The sequence below is a fragment of the Rhinopithecus bieti genome, unplaced genomic scaffold (assembly GCF_001698545.2).
Source record: "Rhinopithecus bieti isolate Rb0 unplaced genomic scaffold, ASM169854v2 scaffold_12478, whole genome shotgun sequence".
NCBI lineage: Eukaryota > Metazoa > Chordata > Mammalia > Primates > Cercopithecidae > Rhinopithecus > Rhinopithecus bieti.
Genome location: NW_016807367.1, coordinates 1,591,997 through 1,605,769, shown reverse-complemented (window position 1 = coordinate 1,605,769; position 13,773 = coordinate 1,591,997).

Sequence of the window (13,773 nt, the reverse complement as noted above, 5' to 3'; positions counted from 1 at the left end):
TGTTTTTATATATATATATATATATATATATATATAGTTTGTCTTTGGTTTGTGAAAGCAATTCCTATTTTGCTATGAGAAGTTACTAGTTTAATTGGAACTCAGAATATTTACAGCTATGTAAGACCGTGGGCCCTCTGCTATTTGGCATGCTGGCCCTGATGTTGCTGGCAGCTCCAGGCATCCTCCTGTGTTGAGGCTCATCCAGGCACCAGCTTCTGTGCTTCCAAATTTCAGGGGGCACGTGTCACGTTTCTGTAAGAACTCTTACTGTACGCTGCATTGTGATCTGGTTGTACCTTGGGTCTGTGCATCTGCAGTGATTCTCTACCCTTCAGATTCCATGAAAGAAATCTGCTATCAAATGAATTACTAAGCTTTTCGTGGGCAATGGTTGTTGGACCAGTGTGGCTACCTTGAAAGGAATGTGTTTAATTTCTCTCTTTGAATGTGTGGCCACTTTTATCACCAATCTCAAATTTGAGGGCTGAACGGACCCTCTAAGATTCCCAGGAACTATCCCACTTGTCATTCTATGATTTATATAGAAGATTATTTACTGGACTAGAAAAATATGCTTATGAAGAACAAATGGGAACTAACATTTGTTGAGTAAATTATATGAATTACCACATTTACTCTTCATGAAAACCCTAAAAAATAGGAATTGTTTTTTTCTTTTTTATTGATGAGTACTCTAAATGAGCTAGGAGGCTCTACCTATGATTAAAGTGATGATCCAAATTGAGATCTGTTTGACTTTGAAATATGGGCATTGAAATTATTAGCATTTAAAAAATATATCAATAACCATTTCCCTTTTAAATAATACTAAGACAGAAATTGCATTAAACCAATTAGAGATTTTAAATATTTGAAAAGGAATCAATAAATGTGATACATCACAAAACAGAATTCAGGACAAAACCATACGATCATCTCAATAGACACAGAAAACGCATCTAAAATGAATTTTAAAAGATAAAATTCAACATCCCTTCATGATAAAAATTTTTGACAAATTAGGCATAAAAGTAACATACCTCAACATAAGAAAGGCTGTGTATGACAAACCCATAGCCAATATCACACTTAATAAGAAAAAGTCGAAGCATTTCCTCTAAGAACCGGAACAAGACAAGAATGCCCACTTTCACCACTCTTATTCAACACACTACTGGAAGTCTTTGCCAGAGCAATCAGGCAAGATAAAGAAATAAAAGGCATCCAAATTGGAAGAGAGAAAGTCAAATTATTCCTATTCACTGATGATATGATTTTATATCTAGAAAACCCTAAAGATGCCACCACAAATTCTTGGATTTGATAAATAAATTTAGTCAAGTTTCAGGATACAAAATTAATGTACAGAATCACTGGCATTTCTATACACCAAACCGAATCTAGCTAAGGACCAAATCAAGAAGGCAATTCCATTTATAATAGCTAAAAATAGTAATGAAATACCTAGGAATACATTTAACCAAGGAGGTGAAAGATCTCCATAAGGAGAACTACAAAACACTGATGAAAGAAATCGTAGACGACACAATCAAATGGAAAAATATCCCATGCTCATGGATTAGAAGAATCAATATTGTTAAAATGATCATAAAGTCCAAAGCAATCTATAGATTTAATACAATCCCTATCAAATTACCAATGTCATTTTTTCACAGAATTAGAAAAAGCAATCGTAAAAATCACATGAAACCATAAAAGAGCCAAATAGCCAAAGCAATCCTAAGCAAAAAAAACAAAGCTGAAGGCATTACATTACCTAACTTCAAATTATATAGGATTATAGTAGCCGAAACAGCATGGGGCTGGTATAAAAATAGACACAATAATCAGTGGAACAGAATAGAGAACCCAGAAATAAAGGCACAGACTTACAACCAACTGATCTTTGACAGTCAACAAAAATATACACTGGAGAAAGGACACCCTACTCAAGAAACGGTGCTGGGAATATTGGAGAGCCATATGCAGAAGAATGAAACTGGACTGCTATCTCTCACCATATACAAAACTTAAGATAAATTAAAGACTTAAATCCAATACCTGAAACTGTAGAAATCTTAGAAGAAAAACTCTTTTGGACGCTGGCCTAGGCAAAAATTTATGACTAAGTCCTCAAAAGAAAATGCAACAAAAACAGACAAATGGAACTGAATTAAACTAAAAAACTTCTGCACAGCAGTAAATAAATAAGTAAATAAACAAACAAATAAAATCAACTGAATAAACAGACTACGTACAAATGGGAAAACTTTTTTTCGCAAACAATGCATCCATGAGGGCTAATATCCAGAATCTACAAGGAATTCAAACAACTCAGCAAGAAAAAAGCAAATAACCCTGCTATAAAGTGGGCAAAGGACATGAACAGACATTTTCCAAAGGAAGACATACAAGTGACCAACAAACATACGAAAAAATGCTTAACATCACTAATCATCAGAGAAATGCTAATTAAAACCACAGTAAAATACCATCTCCGGCCGGGCGCAGTGGCTCAAGCCTGTAATCCCAGCACTTTGGGAGGCCGAGACGGGTGGATCACGAGGTCAGGAGATCGAGACCATCCTGGCTAACACGGTGAAACCCCGTCTCTACTAAAACTGCAAAAAACTAGCCGGGCGAGGTGGCGGCGCCTGTAGTCCCAGCTACTCGGGAGGCTGAGGCAGGAGAATGGCGTGAACCCGGGAGGCGGAGCTTGCAGTGAGCTGAGATCCGGCCACAGCACTCCAGCCTGGGCGACAGAGTGAGACTCCGTCTCAAAAAAAAAAAAAAAAACCATCTCACACCAGTCAGAATGGATGTTTTTAAAAAGTCAAAAAACAACAGATGTTAGTGAGAATGTGAAGAAAAGGTGGCTGGCACAGTGGCTCACACCTGTAATCCCAGCACTCGGGGAGGCCGAGGCAGGTGGATCACTTGGGGGCAGGAGTTCAAGACCAGCCTAGTGGGCATGGTGGCACAGGCCTGTAATCCCAGCTACTTGGGAGGCTGAGGCACACAAATTGCTTTAATCTGGGAGGCAGAGGTTGCACTGAGCCAAGATTGTGCCACTGCACTCCAGCCTTGGTGACACAGAGAGACTGTCTCAAAATAAATAAATAAACAAACAAACAAACAAACAAACAAAATAAAGAAAAGGGAGGCCGGGCGCGGTGGCTCAAGCCTGTAATCCCAGCACTTTGGGAGGCCAAGACGGGCGGATCACGAGGTCAGGAGATCGAGACCATCCTGGCTAACACGGTGAAACCGCGTCTCTACTAAAACTACAAAAAACTAGCCGGGCGACGTGGCGGCTCCTGTAGTCCCAGCTACTCGGGAGGCTGAGACAGGAGAATGGCGAGAACCCGGGAGGCGGAGCTTGCAGTGAGCTGAGATCCGGCCACAGCACTCCAGCCTGGGTGACAGAGCGAGACTCCGTCTCAAAAAAAAAAAAAAAGAAAAGGGAATGTTTGTACACTATTAGTGAGACTGTAAATTAGTACAACTGTTATACAAAACAGTATGCAGATTTCTCAAAGACCTCAATATAGAACTACCATTCCATCCAGCAATCTCATTATTGGGTATATACCCAAAGGAAAAGAAATCATTGTATCAAAAGGATACCAGTACTCATATGTTTATTGCAGCACTATTCACAACAGCAAAGACATGGAATCAACTTAAGTCTCCATCAACAGAGGACTGGATAAAGAAAATGTGATATATGTGTATGAACACTACTCAACCATAGAAAGGAATAAAATCATGTCTTTTGCAGCAACAAGAATGGGACTGGAGGCTATTATTCTAAGTGAAATAACCCAGAAACAGAAATACTGCATGTCCTCCATTACAAGTGAGAACTAAGAAATAGACACACATGGACATACAGACTGAAATAATAGACACTGGAGACTCTAAAAGGTGGGAGGGTGAAAGGGGAGTGAGGGGTGAAAAAATTACATATTGAGTACAGCATTCACTATTTGGCTGATGTGTGCACTAAAAGCCCCTACTTTACCACTACACGTTATGCACATGTAAAATACCTATACTTTTACCCCCTTCATGTGTAAACTAAAAAATAAAATAATTAAAAAAATACTTGAAAAGGATAACAAAACTTACAGAATAACTCATTTTTTAATTTATAAATATCAATTTCAATTTTTACCATCTTAAGTCTTTGAGAAACTTTGTAGATAACACTATGGAAACATGAAAAAAAAGATAATCTAGTAACACATTCATTTGTTGAACAACAAGGTGGTTTCTTTTTATGCCTGAGCATTTTCTTTAGTAAAACTGACCTTAATTGTGCCCTTCACCTACTTTACATTAGAAAAAACATAAACATTGCCTAAAAACAAATTGCAACATTGTGTGTCTTTTGTTATCTCTATTTTTAAACAGAGGTAATACCTCAATAAAGCAGTTATAATAATATATAATATAATAGAAAATAATATAATAAACTGCATGTGTTTTTAAGTGTCCACTTACTGTTATTTTTTTTTATTTATTTATTTATTTATTTATTTATTTATTTATTTATTTATTTTGAGACAGTCTCGCTCTGTCACCCAGGCTGGAGTGCAGGGGCGCGATCTCGGCTCACTGCAAGCTCCACCTCCCGAGTTCACGCCATTCTCCTACCTCAGCCTCCAGAGTAGCTGGGACTACAGGTGCCCGCCACCATGCCTGGCAAATTTTTTTATATTTTTTAGTAGTGACAGGGTTTCACCGTGTTGGCCAGGATGGTCTCGATCTCCTGACCTTGTGATCCACCTGTCTCGGCCTCCCAAAGTGCTGGGATTACAGGCGTAAGCCACCGCACCCGGCCGATACTTTTTAAAAAATACTTTAATTTCTAGGGTACATGGGCACAACCTGCAGGTTTGTTACATAGGTATACATGTGCCATGTTGGTTTGCTGCATCCATCAACTATTTCTCCTAATTCTATCCCTCCCCCAGCCCTCCACCCCGCGACAGGCCCTGGTGTGTGATATTCCCTGTGTCTAAGATTTCTCATTGTTCAATACTCACCTATGAATGAGAACATGTGGTGTTTGGTTTTCTGTTCTTGTGATAGTTTGTTGAGAATGATGGTTTCCAGCTTCATCCATGTCCCTGCAAAAGACATGAACTCATCCTTTTTTATGGCTGCATAGTGTACGCACATGGTGTATATGTGCCACATTTTCTTTCTTCTCTTTTCTTTTCTTTTTTTGAGACGGAGTCTTCCTCTGTTGCGCAGGCTGGAGTGCAGTGGCGTGATCTTGGCTCATTGCAAGCTCTGCCTTCCGGGTTCACGTCATTCTCCTGCCTCAGCCTCCCAAGTAGCTGGGACTACATATGTGCCACATTTTCCTAATCCAGTCTATCATTGATGGACTTTTGGGTTGGTTCCAAGTCTTTGCTATTGTAAATAGTGCCACAATAAACATACGTGTGCATGTGTCTTTATAGTAGCATGATTTACAATTCTTTGGGTATATATCCAGTAATGAGATCACTGGGTCAAATGCTATTTCCAGTTCTAGATCCTTGAGGAATCGCCACACTGTCTTCCACAATGGTTGACCTAATTTACACTCCCACCAACAGTGTCAAAGTGTTCCTATTTTTCCATATCCTCTCCAACATCTGTTGTTTCCTGACTTTTTAATGATCGCCATTCCAACCAGCATGAGATGGTATCTCATTGTGGTTTTTGATTTGCATTTCTCTTGACCAGTGATGATGAGCATGTTTTAGTTTGTCTGTTGGTTGTGTAAATGTCTTCTTTTGAGAAGTGTCTGTTGATATCCTTTGCCCACTTTTTGATGGGGTTTTTTCTTGTACATTTGTTTAAGTTCTTTGTAGATTATGGATATTACCCTTTAGGTAGATTGCAAAAACTTTCTCCCATTCTGTAGGTTGCCTGTTCAGTCTGATGGTAGTTTCTTTCTCTGTACAGAAGCTCTTTAGTTTAATTAGATCTTGTTTGTCTATTTTGGCTTTTGTTGCCATTGCTTTGGTGTTTTAGTCATGAAGTCCTTGCCCATGCCTATGTCCTGAATGGTATTGCCTAGGTTTTCTTCTAGGGTTTTTATGGTTTTAGGTCTGACATTTAAATCTTTAATACATCTTGAATTAATTTTTGTGTATGGTGTAAGGAAGGGATCCAGTTTCAGCTTTCTACATATGGCTAGCCAGTTTTTCCAGCACCATTTATTAAATAGGGAATCCTTTCCCCATTTCTTGTTTTTGTCAGGCTTGTAAAAGATCAGATGGTTGTAGATGTGTGGTGTTATTTCTGAGGCCTCTGTTCTGTTCCATTGGTCTATATATCTGTTTTGGTACCAGTACCATGCTGTTTTTATTACTGTCACCTTGTAGTATAGTTTGAAGTCAGGTAGCATGATGCCACCGGTTTTGTTCTGTTTGCTTGGGATTGTCTTGGCAATGCAGACTCTTTTTTGGTTCCCTATGAACTTTAAAGTAGTTTTTTCCAATTCTGTGAAGAAAGTCATTGGTAGCTTGATGGGCATGCCATTGAATCTATAAATTACCTTGGGCAGGATGGCCATTTTCATGATATTTGTTCTTCCTATCCATGAGCATGAAATGTTCTTCCATTTGTTTGTATCCTCTTTTATTTTGTTGAGCAGTGGTTTGTAGTTCCTCTTGAAGAGGTCCTTCACAGCCCTTGTAAATTGGATTCCTAGGTATTGTATTCTCTTTGTAGCCATTGTGAATGGGCGTTCACTCATGAACTGGTTATTTGTGTATTATTGGTGTATAGGAATGCTTGTGATTTTTGCACATTGATTTTTGTATCCTGAGACTTTGCTGAAGTTGCTTATCAGCTGAAGGAGACTTTGAGCTGAGATGATGGAGTTTTCTAAATATACAATCATGTCATCTGCAAACAGGGACAATTTGACTTCTTCTTTTCCTAACTCAATAACCCTTTATTTCTTTCTCTTGACCAATTGCCTTGGCCAGAACTTCCAACACTGTGTTGAATAGGAATGGTGAGAGAGGGCATCCTTGTCTTGTGCCAGTTTTCAAAGGGAATGCTTCCAGTTTTTGCCCATTCATATGATATTGACTGTGGGTTTGTCATAAGTAGTTCTTATCATTTTGAGATACGTTCCATCAATACCTAGTTTACTGAGAGTTTTTAGGGCTCTCAATAAACTAGGTATTGAGAGAGTTGAAGGGCTGTTGAATTTTGTCCAAGGCCTTTTCTGCATCTATTGAGATAATCACGTAGTTTTTGTCATTGGTTCTGTGTATGTGATGGATTATGTTTATTGATTTGCATATGTTGAACCAGCCTTGCATCCCAGGGATGAAGCGGACTTGATCATGGTGGATAAGCTTTTTGATGTGCTGCTGGATTCAGTTTGCCAGTATTTTATTGAGGATTTTTGGACCGATGTTCATCAGGGATATTGGTGTAAAATTCTCTTTTCTTGTGTCTCTGCCAGGCTTTGGTATCAGGATGATGCTGGTTTCATAAAATGACTTAGGTAGGATTCCCTCTTTTTCTATTGATTGGAATCGTTTCAGAAGGAATGGTACCAACTCCTCTTTGTACCTCTGGTAGAATCTGGCTGTGAATCCCTCTGGTCCTGGATTTTCTTTAGTTGGTAGGCTATTAATTACTGCCTCAATTTCAGAGCCTGTTATTGTTCTATTCAGAGATTCAACTTCTTCCTGGTTTAGTCTTGGGAGGGTGTATGTGTCCTGGAATTTATCCATTTCTTCTAGATTTTCTAGTTTATTTGCATAGAGGTGTTTATAGTATTCTCTTATGGTAGTTTGTATTTCTGTGGGATCGGTGGTGATATCCCCTTTATCATCTTTTATTGCATCTATTTGATTCTTTTCTCTTTTCTTCTTTATTAGACTTGCTAGCAGCCTATCTATTTTGCTGATTTTTTTCAAAAGACCAGTTCCTGGATTCATTGATTTTTTTTTTGAAGGTTTTTTTTGTGTCTCTATCTCCTTCAGTTCTGCTCTGATCTTAGTTATTTCTTCTCTTCTGCTAGCTTTTGAATTTGTTTGCTCTTGCTTCTCTAGTTCTTTTAATTGTGATGTTAGGGTGTCAGTTCTAGATCTTTTCTGCTTTCTCTTGTCAGCATTTAGTGTTATAAATTTCCCTCTACACACTGCTTTAAATGTGTACCAGAGATTCTGGTATGTTGTGTCTTTGTTGTCATTGGTTTCAAAGAACATCTTTGTTTCTGCCTTCATTTTGTTATTTACCCAGTAGTCATTCAGGAGCAGGTTGTTCAGTTTCCATGTAGTTGTGTGGTTTTGAGTGAGTTTCTTAATCCTGAGTTCCAATTTGATTGCACTGTGGTCTGAGAGATACTTTGTTGTGATTTCTATTCTTATACATTTGCTGAAGAGTGCTTTACTTCCAATTATCTGGTCAATTTTAGAATAAGTGTGAGAAAAATGTATATTATGTTGATTTGGGATGGAGAGTTCTTTAGATGTCTGTTAGGTGTGCTTGGTGCAGAGCTGAGTTCAAGTCCTGAATATCCTTGTTAACCTTCTGTCTTGTTGATCTAATATTGACAGTGGGGTTTTAAAGTCTCCCATTATTATTGTGTGGGAGTCTAAATCTCTTTGTAGGTCTCTAAGGACTTGCTTTATGAATCTGGGTGCTCCTGTATTGGGTGCATATATATTTAGGATAGTTAACGCTTCTTGTTAAATTGACCCCTTTACCATTATGTAATGGCCTTCTTTGTCTCTTTTGATCTTTGTTGGTTTAAAGTCTGTTTTATCAGAGACTAGGATTGCAACCCCTGCTTTTTGTGCTTTCTATTTGCTTGGTAAATATTCCTCCATCCCTTTATTTTGAGCTTATGTGTGTCTCTGCACATGAGATGGGTCTCCTGAATACAGTCCACTGATGGGTCTTGACTCTTGATCCAATTTGGCAATCTGTGTCTTTTAATTGGGGTATTTAGCCCATTTACATTTAAGGTTAATATTGTTATGTGTGAATTTGATCCTGTCATTATGATGTTAGCTGGTTATTTGCCCATTAATTGATAGAGTTTCTCCCTAGCATAGATGGTCTTTACAATTTGGCATGTTTTTGCAGTGGCTGGTACCAGTTGTTTCTTTCTATGTTTAGTGCTTCCTTCAGGAGCTCTTGTAAGGCAGACCTGGTGGTGACAAGTCTCTCAGCATTTGCTTGTTTGTAATGGATTTTATTTCTCCTTCTCTTATGAAGCTTAGTTTGGCTGGATATGAAATTCTGGGTTGAAAATTCTTTTCTTTAGGAATGTTGAATATTGACCCCCACTCTTTTCTGGTTTGTAGGGTTTCTGTGGATAAATCTGCTGTTAGTCTGATGGGCTTCCCTTTGTGGGTAACCCAACCTTTCTTTCTGGCTGCCCCTAACATTTTTTCCTTTATTTCAACCTTGGTGAATCTGACAATTGTGTGTCTTGGAGTTGCTCTTCTCGAGGAGTGTCCCTGTGATGTTCCTCTGTATGTCCTGAATTTCAATGTTGGCCTGCCTTGCTAGGTTGGGGACATTTACCTGGATAATATCCTGAAGAGTGTTTTCCAACTTGGTTCCATTCTTCCTGTCACTTTCAGGTACACCAATCAAATGTACATTTGGTCTTTTCGTATAGTCCCATATTTCTTGGAGGCTTTGTTCATTTCTTTTTACTCTTTTTTCTCTAACCTTGTTTTCTCACTTTATTTCATTCATTTGATCTTCAATCGCTGATACCATTTCTTCCACTTGATCTAAGTGGCTATTGAAGCTTGTGCATGGATCACAAAGTACTTGTGCCATTGTTTTCAGCTCCATCAGGTCATTTAAGGTCTTCTCTACCCTATTTATTCTAGTTAGCCATCTGTCTAACCTTTTTTCAAGGATTTTAGCTTCCTCGTGATGGGTTAGAACATGCTCCTTTAGCTTGGAGAAGTTTGTTATTACTGACCTTCTGAAGTCTACTTCTGTCAACTAGTCAAAGTCACTCCCCATCCAGCTTTGTTATGTTGCTGGCAAGGAGCTGTGATACTTTGGAGGAGAAGAGGCACTCTGGTTTTTAGATTTTTCAACTTTTCTCCCCATCTTTGTGGTTTTATCTACCTTTGGTCTTTGATGTTGGTGACCTACAGGTGGCGTTTTGGTGTGGATGTCCTTTTTTTGATGTTGATGCTATTACTTTCTGTTTCTTAGTTTTCCTTCTAACAGTCAGGTCCCTCAGCCACAGGTCTGTTGGAGTTTGCTGGAGGTATCACCAGACCCTGTTTGCCTGGGTATCACCAGCAGAGGCTGCAGAACAGCAAATATTGCTGCCTGATCTTTCCTCTGGAAGCTTCGTCCCAGAGGGGCCCCTGCCTGTGTGAGGTGTCTGTCGGTCCCTACTGTGACGTGTCTCCCAGTTAGGCTACAGGGGGTTCAGGGACCCACATGAGGAGGCAGTCTGTCCATTCTCAGAGCTCAAAAGCCATGCTGGGAGAACCACTGCTCTCTTCAGAGCTCAGTTGGAAATGTAGAAATCACCTGTCTTCTGCATCGATCATGCTGGGAGCTGCAGACTGGAGGTTTTCCTATTCAACCATCTTGGAATGGAACCCCAATTTAGATACATTTTGGCAAATGCCTATATTATGGTTTTAATGTGTCCCCCAAAATTTCATGTGTTGGAAACTTAATTGCCTTTGTAACAGTATTAAGAAGTGGGGCCTCTAAGAGGTGAAAGATTAATGCCATTATCTTGGGAGTGGGCTCCTGATAAATAGATGAGTTTGACTTAATTTTCTCTCTGCCTTGTATGCTTGCTTGTAACTCTGCCTTCTACTGTGGGATGACCCTTGCCAGATGCTGGAGCACCATGCTTTTGGACTTCCCAGTCTGCAGAACTATGAGTCAAATAAATCTAAGGGCTAAGTGGGCAATATGAGGGATTAGCAATTGGAAGCTGGCAAAGGCTGAATCTGCCAGACTAAAGTAGGATCTTAGCAGGAGGCACACAACTATTGACATACTGCAGCCCTGCAGGAAGCTAGCCAGGCCTCTGCTCCTGCCTGGTTACTTCTGGAACCAACTGGAAGCCAGAAGACAGGGATCCATGATACATTCTGCACAGCTCAGTCACCAGAGGTTCAAAGAAGAGCCAGAAAGAATAGATAGTGGGTCTGGAGGAGCACATAGAGAATATCCACGTACAGACTTCCAACAAAACCCTGTTCTCCTTATACATTAATGCATTAAACTAGTCACTTCTGATCTAGAAAGTCATAATACATGGTTTCAGTCTAGAGACTGGTGGTTCTCAAATTTTTTTTCTATACTTTCCTAATGTAAGATTAATCTGGGAAGCGAACACTCAGCCAGGAGGCACATTTCCTGTCCCCTTCTATGTAGGTAATACATTGAGACTGAATTGAGTCTCAATGTATTACCAATGGGAGGTGAGTATAAAGGGTTTATCCCTCTTTCAAGCTTGGCTCATGAAAAACTGCATATTTGATCATCCATGCTTTTCCTTTTTAAATTGGCTGGAATGAAGGCAAACTTTACTATTATGATGTTAGGAATCACATGTTGAATTTGAAAAGGTCACAGATGGATGAAGTCTGAGTCCTTGAATCACTATTTAGAGAGCTCATAGAAACAGAAATACTTGCATTGGAAGAAAAAATAAAATACATACAAGAAACTTATTCATTTGGGAGGCGCTATGGTTTGAAAGCTTGCGTCCCCTTCAAAATTCATATTGAAACTTAAATACCCAATGCAATGGAATTAGGTAGAGGGCCTGTAGAAGCTGATTAGGTCATGAGGATGGAGCTCTCATTAGTGACTTTTGGGGTGGGGAGAACTAGTCAGGCCCTCTTGCCCATCTTCCTCCCACCATGTGAGTATGCAACAACAAAGCACCACCTATGAAGCAGAGAGCTGACTTCACCAGACACAGAACCTCCTGGCACATTGACCTTGGACTTCCCAGCATCCAGAGTTGTGAGAAACAAATTCTATTTGTTATACATTAAAAAAAAAGAAAAGGAAAAAGAAGGCCTGGTGCAATGGCTTATGCCTGTAATCCCAGCACTTTGGGAGGCCAAAGCAGGCAGATCACTTGAGGCCAGGAGTTTCGAGACCAGCCTGGGCAACATGGTGAAATCCTGTCTCTACTAGAAATGTCAAGAAATGCCAAAAAATTAGCCGGGCATGGTGGTACCAGCTACTTGGGAGGCTGAGACTGGAGAATCGCTTGAATCTGGTAGGTGGAGGTTGCAGTGAACTGAGACTGCACCAGTGCACTCCATCCTGGGTGACAGACCAAGACTCTGTCTCAAAAAAACCAAAAACAAACAAACAAACAAACAAACAGACAAACAAACAAAAAACAAAGAGAGAGAGAGACTGGTGGTTCTTAATTCCTTTGGGGTCACAGACTTTAAGATGTGCATCTAAGTACTCAAACAAATTTATGTACAATATTTTGCCTCCTCAGAGACAGATAATATTTTAGTAAATAATGAATTTGATTTTTTTTCACTTATATTCTCAGAAAAAATAGTGGCCAATATGTAACAATTTAAAAAATAAATCGAAATTGTGTATTTAAAATTAAAAAAAAAGAAATTCAATAGGAAATTTCTGTTAACAAGGACATTCCAAAGGTATATGGATTTTTTTTTTTTTTAACTTCAGTAAGAACAGCTTTTGGAGCAGTCACTGACATGTTAACATGCCAACTTTTTCAACTTTGACATTCCACAGATGTCAACTCTAACACTAATGATAGAAAGTTATGAAATCTTTGACTTTCAATTGCAGATGGAATCAAAATTCCCATTGCTTGCTTGCTTTTTCAAGTAAGGATTGGCTTGTATCAAAAAAATACCAGAATTCTCAGTTTCTGAGTTGGATTCTATTTATGCCTTTTTTTTCCCTCAGATCATTGAGAACATCTTTGTTACTGGCACTGTCTAGATGGTATTTTGAGCAGGGTTTTACAGTGTTTCCAACTGCTGTAGTTTCTTCCTGCAGAGAGATGGCCACTACAGACTCTAGCTAATGGGGAAGACAGATATTAATCAAATAATCACAAACACACATGTAAAGTTGCTGCGGAGAAAAGGTACATTGTTCTGTGAGAAAAAATAATGGAGACTTAACTAATAAGAAAGCATTATTTAATCAGCAATCTTAAGACTCAGTAGAAGTTATTGAAGAGTTACTTACCCCAAGTTCAATTAAGTTCTATTAGACTTAACTTCCAGACAGCTGATGAATTTCCATAAAGCAAAAGACAACTTCATAATCTGCTTTTCTAAGAAAACTTCTTGAAAAGACAGAAATGCAAGGTTCTGAAGCTAAATAGGTTGAAGACTTTTGTGGTTGTAAGCAAAATTTTATTTGGGATTTACCTTTGACACTAATGTGAGACAATCTAGAGTGAAATGAATCTCATTGCTAGTTCTCCAAGCATGCATAGTACCAATGTTTCTTTGAGTTGAAATTTTGTTTGGCAAATAAAGTTTTTATAATTTCAACACCACAGGAGGCCTTCGAACTTTCTAAAAGTGCTCCCAAAATAGAAATCCTCATTCGATGCTGTTCTTATGCAGATAACATGTGAACTGGACTTGGTTCTGCCAACAGAGGTCAATACTTTCACGATGAAGAGAAATAGCAATTCCTTTACGATCTGCTTCAAAATATTGGAATAGATTTTAGTGATTCTGGAATGGATGAGAAGATTTGACAGAGCATTGTTTT